The sequence below is a fragment of the Castor canadensis genome, chromosome 2 (assembly GCF_047511655.1).
Source record: "Castor canadensis chromosome 2, mCasCan1.hap1v2, whole genome shotgun sequence".
NCBI lineage: Eukaryota > Metazoa > Chordata > Mammalia > Rodentia > Castoridae > Castor > Castor canadensis.
In genome coordinates, this window is record NC_133387.1 from 96,457,347 (window position 1) to 96,469,526 (window position 12,180).

Genomic DNA, 12,180 nt, shown 5'->3' on the forward strand with positions numbered 1-12,180 from the left:
TAAAAACAGTATAGTGCTATCACAAAAACAGACATGCAGGCCAGTGGAACAAAATAGAAGACCCAGATATGAATCTACACATCTATGTCCACCTAATTTTTGACAAAGGCTTCTAAAACATATCATGGAGAAAAAGACAGCTTCTCAACAAGTATTGCTAGAAAAACTGGATATCTGCATGCAAAAAACTGAAACTATATCCATGTTTTTCACGCTGTACACGTATCAACTTAAAGTGGGTTAAGTGCATTAACATAAGACCTGAAAGTTTGAAGCCAGTGCATGAAAGGAAATGGAATACTTTGGAATTAGTAGGCATAGGCAATGACTTCCTAAATAGAACTCAAGTAGCTCAGCAACTAAGAAAAAGGATTGACAAAAGGGGACTACATGAAATTCAAAAGCTTCTGCACAAGAAAAGAAATGTCACCAAATTGAAGGCGCAGCACACAGAATGGGAGAAAGTCTTTCTCAACTATACATCTGCAAAGGATTAAACACCAGAATATACAGGAAGCTCAAAAAACTAAACTCCCCAAAAATCAATGACCCAATGAAGAATGGACAAATGAACCGAACAGATCCTGTTTTGAAAGAAAGAATTCCAAATGGCCAAAAAAAAAAAAAAAAATCCCTGGCCATGAAGGAAATGCACATTGAAACCACATGATGACTCCACCTCACTCTTGGTAGAATGGCTTTCATCAAGAGCACAAACAGCAGTAAATCTGGTGAGGATGTGAAAGAAAAGGAATCCCCAGACACTGTTGGTGGGAATGTAAATTAGTACAACCACTATGGAAAACAGTATGGAAGTTCCTCAGAAAAGTGAAAATAGAACTGTCATATGATCCAGCAATAGCACTGCTAGGAATTTACTTGAAGGAATGTTAATCAGGTTACAATAAAGGCACCAGCACACCCATGTTTATAGTGGCACTATTCACTATAGCTAAGCTATGGAAATAGCCAAATGCCCCACCACTGATGAATGGATTAAGAAAATGTGATATTTATATACAATGAAATTTTGCTCAGCCATAAAGAAGAGTGAAATTTTGTCTTTGCAGGTAAATGGATAGAACTGGAGAGTATCATCTTCAGTGAAGTTAGCCAGGCTCAGAAAGCCAAAGGCCACATATTTTCTTTCATATGTGGAATATAGGAGGGTGGGGAGTACAGGGGAGGGACTGAGATTACTGAGTAGCAATAGAGTAAGATAGCAAGTAGACTAGTAACTGACGTCACGCTTTCTCTGGCCACTGGAACCAATAGACACATGCATGGATGAAGTCTAAGTTTTGAAACAGGACAGAGACTGTGTTCTCTAAGTTACACTAAACTCTCAAGAAAATCGTTGTTTACTATGATAGCATGACACTTAGGCAGGATAGGTTAACTTAAACTGCCTCTCAGTCTATTCTGCACCATCCAGCAAGTTTGGTTTTTCTACCTTAAGTGAGGGATATTCAAAAGTTAAGATAATAAGAAAGTGCTATAACATAAGACAGAGGGAAGTACACTCTAAATCCTACCCTTTTCAAATGTCAAATAAGATTCAGGATCAGTACCATTCACAAACATAGGAAATGCAAACAAGTCCTAGTCAGTTATCCAAGCTCATTATTTGACAGTGGTGTGTGTGTGTGTGTGTGTGTGTGTGTGTGTGTACAATCTGCTGATGGAGAGTTAAAAAAGACAGCTAGCATTAACAAAAGTTTAAAAGTATAGAAACAATTCTTCTATGGTCTAAATTGTTATTAGAAAATAGTGGTTATTTCCTATATGGGCTAAGCAAGTTAGTGCAATACTTTCTAATGATAGATGACATTCTATTTCTCAGAATAAAAGGTGATGTGAAATTTCCTTTTCTATCATGTTCCCTGGAAATAATATATTGATTTAAAATGTCACAAAATCTATTCTACAACACTCATCCGTTCTGATTTTCCTACCTTAATGGACAGAAATTCAAAAGTTAAGATAATGGGGGTGGAAATTCTATAGCATGACAGGAAGGCAAGCATAGTTACTGTTGTCATCAGTCACACTGGCTTCTCTGGGATTAATACTGGTGAAAATTAAAAGAAATGAGAACAGGTAGTAGCCAGTTCTTCATGCTGTTATTTGTAAGTGTGTAGGACTGTGTGTATACATATTTACATGCAAATAAATGAATATATATATAATCTGTCAATGGAGACCAGTGTAAAACTGGTGATTGACAGTCTACTTTCTTCCAAGTTGGAAGATTTTTGACTGCCTACAATTGTAACAACAATGGGAAAAAGGGCATAGGAATTCTTTACTATGACCTCCCAGTGGAACGTAGTCCCACCAGGATGTACAATACATACTTAACAAGTGGCAGAAAAGAGAAAAAATATACAGCAACAGTCAAAGCATACCTTACCCCTTGGGCCTTGGAAGGAAAGTGACTACATGACAATAGGAGCCGAAAACCCTCTCAAAACTCAATTCCTTTGAACAAAGTAAATAATCCCTACAACGGTGAGTCAGGTCTGATCTTTCTGCCTGAGGCACTATCAAGGGAAGAAACCCAGCCTCTGTCTTAGAAATCAACCAATTGCTTACCTAGAAGGACCAGGTACCTGGACGGAGACAAGGCTCTTTTCTTCTGTGCACTTCATCAGTGCCCCCGTGGCAGCTGAAAGCAGGCCCTGTCCAGAGGAAAAGAGCCAGGAGTACTGAGAGCTCTGAACTGGAGCAGGCTGAGCACAAACATCATGAGAGGCAGAGCTCTGGATAAATCTTGCCTGTCCCTTTGTGGAAACAGAGACTCAACCTACAATTCAGAGCTTCATATGTTAATGCTGCTGACATGGTAGTGTCCTGAAATAAAACGTTTTCATTACTCACCTGAACCATGCTCACATACAGATGTAAGTAGTCTTTGAGTCAACTCTGACAAGGTTTGAAACTAGTTTATTGAAAAGAAACTAAGATCAATGATGAAGATTACATCTGACAATCTTCACAAGTAAATGGATGTGTATGTGTGTGTGTGTGTGTGTGTGTGTGTGTGTGTACATAAGTCAATTTAAAAAAAAAACACAAGCTGGGCTTCGTGGTCCATTCCTAGAATCCCTGATGCTGAGAGTCATGAATCTGAGGCCATTCTGTGCTGCATAGAGTTCCGGTACAGTGTGGGTTACATAGTGAGAATCTGTCTTCAAGAAGAAATACCTGAGCACATTCAAATATTATTAAAAAAGCTTCCGCAGATTGGGTATAAGTCAAAGTTTAAAAAAAGAACTAATCCCACTTCATGCAATATTTTGGACATACTTAGTCTAAAATTTTATTTCTTGCTTGTCTGAAATTAAATATATCTGCACATCCTGTATTTTATTTGACAACCCTAAGCTCAGAATGTGGTAGATATAGTAACTGACTTAGACTGATTAATAATCAATTAATTTTAGTAAATAAGGATGCAATATAAGTGGCACATTACAGATTTTAACCACCACACTTATAAAATTTTTTGGATTTATACTTAGAAGGCTCATTAGGGTAATTCACTTTCTACAGCATTGACAGCTAGGAAATCAGAAAGGTGGTGGACTTTGGTTGTTCTTCCTTTGGCTTATAGTCCATAGATGCTGGGACACAAGTCTGCTGCAGGGGCAGCTCTGATTTCAGAGGTCCCAGGCCACATGAAGGAGGACTTCAGTCCTCGTAAGATCTAGTGCCTTGGACCCCTGAATGCCCTTGCTGAAACCAAGGCTCATGGTTAAAAAGGAGGAAGGGGTAAATTGTGATCATGCCGGATTTGAAAGAAATTTCTTAAGAGAGAAAATGAGAAAAGAAATAAATGCTACATGAATGAAAAAGGTCAGTACTATTACAGAATGGAAAGATCTGTGGAACACAATGGAAAATCCATGAGGAGATCCACATCTATTTAAGATTTTGAATTATGATGAGATTGTCTGTGCAGGTCAGCAAGGAGATACTTGATTGCTCAATACATTCTCTTTTGGAAATTGGCTCACCATATGGGAGCAAAGGTTGCCAACTTGCTACTTTCACACTTAAAAAAACCCACAGATTTAGGTTAAAAACCCCAAAGCAGAAAACATTAGAACTCAACACCAATAAGGGTGGCAAGATATGATTACTCTATACCCAATGTCAACAGCAAAAGCTGACGTGATTCTCTTATATGTGGAATTTAGAGAAAAACAAGCAAATAAACAATAAGAAGTTGGATGTTTAAGACAAGTACAAAAATTTTAAAACAGCAACTGTTGTAATGAAAAATTGGTAGATTTTATTTTATTAAAAGCAACACAGAAATTTCTATTCTCCCAAAGATGACAAAAATAGATAGTTAATGAGGGGGAAGTATTTACAGCACATTTCATTAAGTTTTTTAAAAATTTCTTTTATTCCTATGTGCATACAATGTTTGGGTCATTTCTCCCCCTTTCTCCCCACCCCTCCCTTTTCCATTAAGTTTTAATATTTCTGTAAGAGCACACAAAACCTCTTACAAAACAGTAAAACTGAATACTCCAATAAAAGAATTGGCAAGGAGTATAAAAACACAATTCACTAAAGAAAGAATGGAAATGGCCAGTGAATTGTAAAATAATACTAGGTCTCATTACAGATAAAATGCAAATTGAGTTTTATAATATCATTTTTGAAGCATATTGTTTGGCTTAAAGTCTCTACCACTTCAAATTCCATAACCTTGGAAATGTCTGTTATCCCTTCTCTGCCTAAAAGCTGATCTTCCATGAAATTAGGAGAGATATAATAGTCAAAGAACTAAAGAAGCCAATCTGCAGAAAAATCACAACAAGCAAACAAACAAAATAGTCACAGCAAAGAATGAGCAGTGGCCCAGTCCACCTGGGGCAGCATAGGAAGGAAGTCTCTGCTTCACTCCAGAAGAGGAGTGTGACCACTGTCGCCAATCTGCTCTTGACACTGTGCTGCATCCTTTTCCTGCTCAAGTTGCCATGCAAACACCACAGACCTGTCCCATTCAGTTGAGTTCCCCTCTGTTTATAAACTAAAGGTCCCTGGCTCATGAATCACTAAAAAATGACAATTGCCTATGTAAAACAAATGTAAATGAAAAATGGAACCAATTCAAAAAATTTAGAAATACAAGCTGAAAGAAATAAGGCTACATAAATACCAAAGGTGGCACAACCATGTAGAGTAAAATTATTAATTTTTTTCAGTACTGGGGCTTGAACTCAGGGCCTTTACCTTGAGCCACTCCATCAGCCCTATTTTTGTGAAGGATTTTTTTGAGATAGGGTCTCACAAACTATTTGCCCGGGCTGGCATCAAACCACAATCCTCCTACTCTTAGCCTCCTGAGTAGCTAGGATTACAGGCATGAGCCACCAGCACCCAGCAGAGTAAAATTATTTGAAGTCTAGCATTTTACTTGTTTACGCTAAGATGGAAGGAAGATAACATGAATGCAAGAAAGCAAGTTAGAAAGCAGCAAGGAAGCAAAGAAACAAAGAAATCATGTCCAATATCCATCCTCTGGCTGAGTGTTGTTAGGGATAATTATAATGCTGTTTGTGTTTTTCCTGTACTTAAAATGACACTTCTAGGAATCATGATTTCAGAATAAGAGGAAAGTGAAAATATAACATTTGAAAAATGTACAAAAAGTCCTGTGCTCTATAATTAAATTTGTTTTTTCAAAGAAATGCTTAGATTTCAGAAACTCACTGAAAAAAAAAGAAAAGTCTAAGATTCCGTAATAATTCAATAGTAACAACCACTCCTTGCATTTATATTGTGATAATCTGAAAGCCATTCTCCCAAAAATTCTCAGGCTGAACAGAGAAATGGCTAAGTTCAAGACTGGGGCAAAACTGTACAACACAAGTCTAGGACATCTTGTCTACCTGAAAGGAAAGATGCCAACAGACTACTGAGATGTGTCAAAGGATACAGAAACCAACAGTAGGGGCTTTCTCTTGCCGTGGATATGAAATCATAAGCACAAATAATGTCTTCACAAAATTTTAAGAAAGATAAATACTTAAAAAACACATGCACTCATGGATAAAACTAAAAAAAAAAATCTATATTCATAAGAAAGAAGAAAAAAGAAAAAGCCTGGTGTGGAGACTCTTGTCCATAACCCCAATTACTTGGGAAGTAGATGTAGGAAGACCAAGGTCTGAGATCAACCCAGGCAAAAGCAAGAGACCTTATCTTTAAAAAAAAAGACTAGGAAAATGCTCAAGTGGTAGAGCACCCTTGCTTAGCAAGCTAAGGAAACATCTCATTATTCTGAACAGAGAAATAAAAAGGAAAATAAGCAAGCATTTCCTTTACTATTTCTGGAGTATCTGTATTTCAGTATAACCATGAGGTTTAAGAAGGAAAGTTGTTTTTTGTAAAAAGTGTTGCAATCAGCAAATGTAGCACAAATATTAAGTTTAGCAAATCACCATTATACAATCCACATGATGGAAAAAATGTGGTGCTTTTTGCTCAAGCTCCACTTTACTTCTCTAGCTTCCCATTATGTCCCTCTGTCTTTCCTTGTCTATGTTCATATTTTTTCTCTATTTCCTAATGCTGTCTTCTCTGTATTTCCCTTTCCAGTTCTGGGACTATTCCATGTGTCTGGTTTCTTACTAACTCTCTCTCTATGTCTTTCTAGGTTTATGTACATCAGTATGTTTTTTTTTTATCACTACTATCTACCTTTTTATATATCTCCCTTTGTGTCTTTTTTGACTTTGCATATCTCTTTGACTACCTCTTTTTTTCATGATCATAATAACTATTTTAGAGACTTTGTTATTCTAACACCTGTGTCCTCTCAGATTTGATATCTCTGGGATGACTTTGCACAATGTTGAGATTTTTCTGGATTTTCCCTAAGCTGCAGAATTGGACAACTAGATTGTATCTTGCACATTTGAATACCATGTTATAGGGTACTTTGAATGCTATGCAATGTTGAGTTTTTTTGCTGGATACCTGACCAAATAGGAATTGCAAGTTCCTACCTGCCCCTTGTGTGTAGTTCCAACCAGTTGCCTTTCAAGCCTGTGCTCTGTGTGTGCCACCCAGGGGTCACTCCAGAGCCAAGGCAGAGGTCTACTCTGAAAAGTAATACAAGAGTTTTAAGTTAGGTCTTTTCCTTGATAGTGTGGGTGGCTTATATTCTTCTTTATGCTTTTATGGATTTCACACATTTTCCAACAAAAGAATGCAACACTGTGTAATTAAAGTAGTATTGAACAAAATAATTGTATTTGTTTTTAAAAATAAGAATATAACTTGCAAACATCATAAAGGGTTATTTTGTGCCAGGTACTTTCTGTTCATTATCATTCTTAGAGGTTAGGATAGCCTTTTTCAGTCTCTGTAAGACATTAAGGCAAATACAGATCCATAAACTGAGATTCTTTCACATTCCCCCTCCTCTCTGCCATCTCAATGACACTTTCCAATTGCAGGGGTCTTCTCCAGTCCTCTGGCTAGTTAGGCAGGGCTTCACAGACTGCTGTACAGTGCTGTGATTTTGCTACTGTGTTATCTGTCACTGGGCCAAGCAGTGAGAGAACAGAAGCCACCAGGTTCTCTCTGTGTACCACAAGCTCTATGGTGAGAGACACTGTCCCCCTCCTTCACAGTTTAGGCTCCAGTCCAGCCACTTTCACTGCACCTGGAATTACATGGGAGCCAGGAAAGACTGGAGACAGACAACAGTAGCACTACCCCCAAAACAAGTACAATTATTTTGTTTAATATTAAATTACAAAAAGTGTTGTGCTCTTTTGTTTGAGCCATGAAAGCATGAAGAGGAGTATAACCTATCCACACTGTCAAAAAAGCCTGACTTAAAATTTTTACATTTTCTTCCATGTTCCATAGAGACATTTAAATACTTGAGAGCTAAATGTACACTGATTCATATTTTATGTTTTTTGTTTCACTGTAAATAGTTCACTTTTATGAATGAATCCTCAAAATGCCACTTTTAAAGCTTTATAGTGTATCAAATGATTTGTCTGTTCGTTTCATTTATCAGTGACTTTGTCACCACTGTTTCTGGGGACCCTATTGAGAAGCTGACATAGCTGTCATCTCCTAGATCGGATGCTCTGGAGACACTGAATTACTCAGGTGCACTGATCTCCTGTGCATTGCCTGAGAAATGCCTCATAAAGAATTTCGTAAAAACAACAACAACAACAACAAAAAACTATGAGATGATTAATCCACTTTCCATGCATTTCTCTTGAAACTGCATTTGATTAAAAACAATAATGATCAAATGGTGACTTTTCCCCAGTAGCTGTGAAGAAGATGGAGAGGGTTCTGTTATATCTTGAAGACAGTCAGCAGAACGTGTTGACTGATATAATCTGGGGCGTTAGAGAGAGGAATTATAGATAACTCTGAGATTTTTCATCTCTGACTGGAAGGATGGAATGCCATCCACAGAGCCAGGTCCACAGGAGGAGCAGAGTTTTTGCAGGTGTTTTAATGAAGGAACTGTCCTTGCACACTACGCAGATGTCCTGGGTCTTTGCTTAGATTGTGACAGATTTGTCATTCTCGTGTTTTCACAAATGCCGTGTCTCCCAGTGGTCCCTAGATTTTTCTGTAGGAAATGATACACCTGGAGACCTGAGGAGGAAGTTAATAAAGAAGATGAAGTTAACGCTGAGCTTAGTCAGATGTAGAATGTGCAATTTGCAGGGCATCTTTGAGTTCCTTGGATCAGACATTGTGCACATGTATTTTGTAAACCTTGTATTTGCCAGGTCATTTAGAATGACCTTCCACATGCTAAATGCTCTTTATGCAGAAGTGATATACATGGAAACAGTTGAATAGAATGTTCTCAGAAGAATTGTCATGTGACATTAAGAAACTGTCTAAAATGCAATGAACATCCGGTACAAAGAATATGCTCTAAGGCATAGCTTGATTGATTTAAGAAAAATCTCAACATGAAATGTTTAGTTGTTTCTCAGTTGGTCTTCTCCAGCTCTTATATGGCAATACTTCCACTGGCATCTTCTGGCTCAGGGAACCTTCTCAGGAATCCATTAATTTCTGCCTCCTCAATACATGTACATACATGAATATAGCAAGGAATCATTAGTTTAGGTTTTTAGTTGTTTTTGGTTACATACTAAATACAAGAATGCTGTTGCTATCATTATTCACTAAAATATGCAGACCATTTGAGTGCTTGATTATGTATCAGAAAACAAACTTGAATATTCCCTTTTCAATCCTTTTCACAGAAAGACCATGTTCTCTACGTGGGTACATGTGCAGGAAAGGGCTCTGCATCTTCATAAGCATGCAGAGAAGCCTCACTCCCTCTTCTCTTCTTTGTTCTCTATTCCAGTGCTGGCTGGATCAGTGAGGTTTGGTGGGGAAAATGGTAAATTTTAGTAACAACCATACTAGACTTTAAATCCCTCTCTGTGATTAACAATGCTTTTATGATCTAGGGTGATGGAGAGTCTCTGTTTCCCAAGTTCCTCTCTTAAAAGCATGATAGTATCTAATTCACAAACAACTAGAGTTCAGGATCTGACACCTTAGCCCAGGCCAGGTTATCCTGGGAGGCCCTGAGGACGCAGAGCACAATGTGGCTATTGGAGGCAAGGCAGTGTCTGGGTAAGTCTTGAACCTTCCTTTCTATCCATCATAGATCATGGATAATGCTTCTATGTCTCCAGCAAGTTGACAATGTGGAGTGCCATGACAAAGGTGACAGTCAAGGTGCACTTCTTGATGCTTTTCTATTGATAATAAATGAAGTTATAGTTCTGCATTTATTTCAACAAATCCTTAGAACCCAGATGTTGGAAAAAAATTGATTGCATAAGATTCTCTGCAGATTGATTCTAAGTAAACACTCTATTTAAACATCAAATTAAGTAGGACACTTCCATACCTGGTGATTCCAGGAACCCAGCAAGTTTTTCCACTGGGCACTTTTTTCCCACCAGTGTGTTGGGCCTAGAGTCTTCTCTCAACAAGTACTACTATGGGCTGATACTCCCGTGGGCATTGTCACCTCTAATTCGAATTTCTTGCCTTCCCTAAGCCTCATCTTACTTTTCTGTAAGTAAGGTCTCTCCAATCCTATTCCCCTAACCAAATTGGTGCAAAAGTACAAGAGGATTTATGATGCAACTACTAGGGATGGTGGGTGTCACTGCTGATTGTCTGGCCTAAGGGCTAGTCAGGGTGATCAGCTAATTGGAAGAAAGCAGAATGTGGACATTATATTCAGTTTACCTTTCTGGCTCATGCAGAGCTGATAGAAATTTCTGTCTGATAAACGTCCCTGTAAGAGTCACCAGTGCCCTGCCTACCCAAGGGCACTGCAATGGCACTGGTTGCAATCATGAGTAACAGTGTGGTCTTGAAGAGGACTTCTCTCTGTCTTGTGGAGTGCTGAGCTTTGTCCTGGGCAAGAATCTCTTACTGTCAGCCATGACAGTGGAATCAGGTGCAGCATGAGAAAGGAGGTAGAAGAGGAAGAAGGAGCAGTATCCCATGAAGGTCAAAGATCTCAAGACAGTGCCCTGGGAAAGAAAAACAGAACTATGATAGTCAGCCACGCTAGGTGAGTGGATGCCCTGGGGTATCCATAGTCATCAGTGACTGAAACTGCACCTAGGAAGGCTGTGCATCCTGCCTCTTCTTAGGGATGAAGACACAGGTACAAAGGGCATGGAACTTGCCCAAGGTCTCTGAGCCCAGACTGCTGACTTTGAGCCTGTGTTTCTTCTTGATTTTGTCTCTCTCTTGTTATCTAGAACACTGACTTTGTTCACTATAATATGCATTTTTGTGTCACATGCATGAATTTTATTATGTGACAGTTCAGATCACACATTCCTTGGTGATTTTTCTCTTTTTAACAGTGCTGTGATTTCAAAACAGGATCTTGTGCATGTTAGGAAAATGCTTTACCATGGAGCCCCATCCCTAGCTCCTGATTCTTTCTGAAGCATACGTTTTCCATCACAGCCAGAAAGCATCCCTTACAGTGGGTTGTCTGGACACTTTCCCATGAAACCAGGATTGTCTCCTCACTCCTCACTTCTGCATATTCACATCCTAGGCTTAACAAGGACAAGGAGTTCCAGCAGCCACTGGGGTAGTGAGAAGACCCAGGAACATCAAGGGCTTTTCTTGATCAGGTCACTCTGTGCACACTGCTGACCCTCACCCTGGGGCTGAGGTGATGTGATTGCCTCTCTATGGGAATGTCTGAGGGACTGACTACACGAACTGTGGGACACAGCAACATAAGCAGAAGCCCAGTCACATCAGGGCTCCTTAAAATGGCAGCCAGTTCTAGGGAGTTCTGGAACCCATGTTCAGGAACAGAAGCTTCTAGACCCCTGTGTGGACATAGTGTGGAGAAAGTTGTCACCAGGAGAGGAGGGAGACGATTAGGTGGTCACCTTTCCTTGTAGGTGAACACAAGACTCTAGAATAATGCTCTTGTCAATCTCCTCCATGTCAGTGCTGGAAGAGCCAGCAAAAAGCAGGCTGAATAGGTCCCTCATGTCCCCACTGTTGAGACCATGTTTCACCTGACCTCATCCCAGGGTTTGTTCTGATAGTGCCATTCATGCTCATTTCTGTGTTGGAGGCCTGGTGTCTTGATGGAGGGCTGGCTTACTTCAGGAGTCTCCCCAAGGGACATTGCAGTCCTAGTACCTAACCGAACTCTGTTTGATGCACTGTTCTTGGTTCTTGGTCAATGACCAGGATCACATTCACCTGACCAGCTGAAGGATCTTCCCATTTCTCTGATGAGAAAACAGAGACCCAGAGGTCTAAGGTAACATGGTAGGTCAGAAATGAGGTGGGTTAGCAAAGCTAACCTGACAGGCACCAATTCCAACTGCCCAGGAGTTTCTCTGTCCCTTCAGTATTATGAGCTCAGGCACTTGCTCACTCAACAGTGTCGCAGTAGCTCTGTTCCTCATCCTCCTGTGAAGCTGGATGTCTTGGACCAGGGCTTCAATTCACAGGGTAATTTGTCACTATGGCAGAGGTTGCTACGGGGCCACCAGGACCAACATGGTATTTCCCACCAAGTCCTGTCTAGAAGTGTGAGCCCAGGTCCCAGCCATTACCAGACAAAAATGTGACATACTTATAGGG